The 2,268-nt window shown below is 40.3% G+C and overlaps 1 non-coding gene across 1 annotated transcript; it reads left to right on the top strand.

Moving 5' to 3' along the window:
• The first annotated feature begins 1,819 nt into the window (after positions 1-1,819).
• LOC127124642 (small nucleolar RNA R71) lies at positions 1,820-1,926 on the top strand. The gene has a single exon (XR_007804111.1). It is a non-coding gene; the product is annotated as a small nucleolar RNA R71 (small nucleolar RNA).
• The last annotated feature ends 342 nt before the right edge of the window (positions 1,927-2,268 follow it).

Genomic DNA, 2,268 nt, shown 5'->3' with positions numbered 1-2,268 from the left:
AAGTGTTTTCAGGTCGAGGGTTGGTTTCTTAAGGCATTGCGTAGGATCCGGTGTTATTGCTAAACATTGGTTCAGTCCGTCTTCTACACGATAGTCAGACAATTTGTCATTTTCTAATTCTGTTTCTTTTATGCATTCGTCGATGATATCCATGAAGTAACATGTGTCATCTATTGCAGGTGCTTTCAAAAATTGGGAAAGAATGAACTAAATTTTCTCTTCTCCTACTTCGAAAGTGATTCGTCCTCGTTTTACGTCTATGATAGCTCCGGCTGTTGCTAAGAATGGTCTTCCCAATATAATGGGTGTAACTTCATCTTCTCTTATGTCCATAATTATGAAATCGGTGGGAATGTAGAATTGACCTATGCGCACGGGAATGTTTTCAAGAATTCCTACAGGATATCTTACGGAACGATCTGCTAATTGCACAGACGTTTTAGTTGGTCTTAATTCTCCCATTTCCAGTTTCTTGCATATGGATAAAGGCATAACACTGATACCGGCTCCTAAATCGCATAGAGCTTTGTCTATGACGAATTTTCCTATGTGACAGGGTATAGAGAAACTGCCAGGATCTTTAAGTTTAGGACGCATATTCTGGATTATGGCGCTACACTCAGCAGTGAGTGTAACGGTTTCGCTATCTTCAAGTTTCCTTTTGTTAGATAAGATTTCTTTTAAGAACTTAGCATATGAGGGCATCTGTGTAATAGCTTCTGTAAAAGGAATTGTGACGTTTAATTGTTTCAGTAGGTCAACGAATTTTTTAAATTGGCCCGCATCTTTGGTTTTAATAAGCCTTTGAGGATAAGGGATAGGTGGTTTATAAGGCAGTGGAGGTACATAAGGTTCTTTCTTTTCTATGGTTTCCTTATTACTCTCATCTTTTTCCTTAGGTTTATTCTCTTCCTCAGTTGACTTTTTAGAGTTTTGGTTTTCAATCCTTGGATCAGGTGGTCCTTCTACCTCTGTTCCACTTCTTAATATAATTGCATGAGCGTGGCTTTTCGGGTTTGGTTGGGGCTGTCTAGGAAATGTACCAGTAGGGGCAGCAGTAGGCGCTTGTTGTTGAGCTACTTGTGAGATTTGCATTTCCAGCATTTTGTTATGGGTAGCCAGGGCATCTACTTTACTTGCTAATTGTTTTATCTGTTCGCTAGTGTGTACATTCTGGTTTAAGAAATCTTTATTGGTTTGCTGTTGAGAAGCTATAAAGTTCTCCATCATGATTTCCAAGTTGGATTTTCTAGGAACATTATTGTTAGGCGTAGATGGGGTCGGCTTTTGATATCCGGGAGGTATAGCTGAGGCTTGACTGGGAGCTTGTCCTGGTGCGTATAAAGCATTATTACTTTTATATGAAAAATTAGGATGATTCTTCCAGTTTGAGTTATAGGTATGCGAGTAGGGATTTCCTTGAGCATAGTTCACTTGCTCTGCTTGGATTCCTGTTAGGAGTTGACAATCTGTAGGAGTGTGACCTTGGATTCCACAGACTTCGCAATTTTGAGTTACGGCAACCACGGTGGCTGGAGGTGATACATTTAAATTTTCAATTTTCTGGGCAAGAGCATCCACTTTTGCATTAACATGATCAAGGCTACTTATTTCGTACATGCCACTTTTCGTTTGAGGTTTTTCTACCATTGTTCTGTCGTTTCCCCACTGATAATGGTTTTGGGTCATGCTTTCGATAAGTTGATAAGCATCGACGTAAGGTTTATCCATAAGCGCACCACCTGCGGCGGCGTCTATTGTTAACCTTGTGTTATATAAGAGACCATTATAGAAGGTATGAATTACCAACCAGTCCTCTAGACCATGGTGTGGACAAAGTCTCATCATGTCTTTGTATCTTTCCCAAGCTTCGAAAAGAGACTTGTTATCTTTCTGTTTAAATCCATTTATTTGGGCTCTCAACATAGCTGTTTTGCTTGGAGGAAAATATCGGGCAAGAAAGACTTTCTTCAACTCGTTCCATGTGGTGACTGAGTTGGAAGGAAGAGACTGAAGCCATCTTCTAGCTTTATCTCTTAACGAGAAAGGAAAGAGACGAAGTCGAATTGCCTCTGAAGTGACACCATTAGCTTTAACAGTATCGGCGTATTGGACAAATACGGATAAATGAAGGTTTGGATCCTCGGTAGGATTTCTAGAGAATTGATTCTGTTGCATTGCTTGTAACAGCGAAGGTTTAAGTTCGAAATTGTTTGCTTCGATTGCGGGTGGAGCAATACTCGAATGCGGCTCATCTTGCGATGGAGC

The sequence above is a fragment of the Lathyrus oleraceus genome, chromosome 2 (assembly GCF_024323335.1).
Source record: "Lathyrus oleraceus cultivar Zhongwan6 chromosome 2, CAAS_Psat_ZW6_1.0, whole genome shotgun sequence".
Taxonomy (NCBI): domain Eukaryota; kingdom Viridiplantae; phylum Streptophyta; class Magnoliopsida; order Fabales; family Fabaceae; genus Lathyrus; species Lathyrus oleraceus.
The sequence above is the reverse complement of the archived record's forward strand: the minus strand, read 5'-3'. Positions and strand labels throughout refer to the sequence as shown.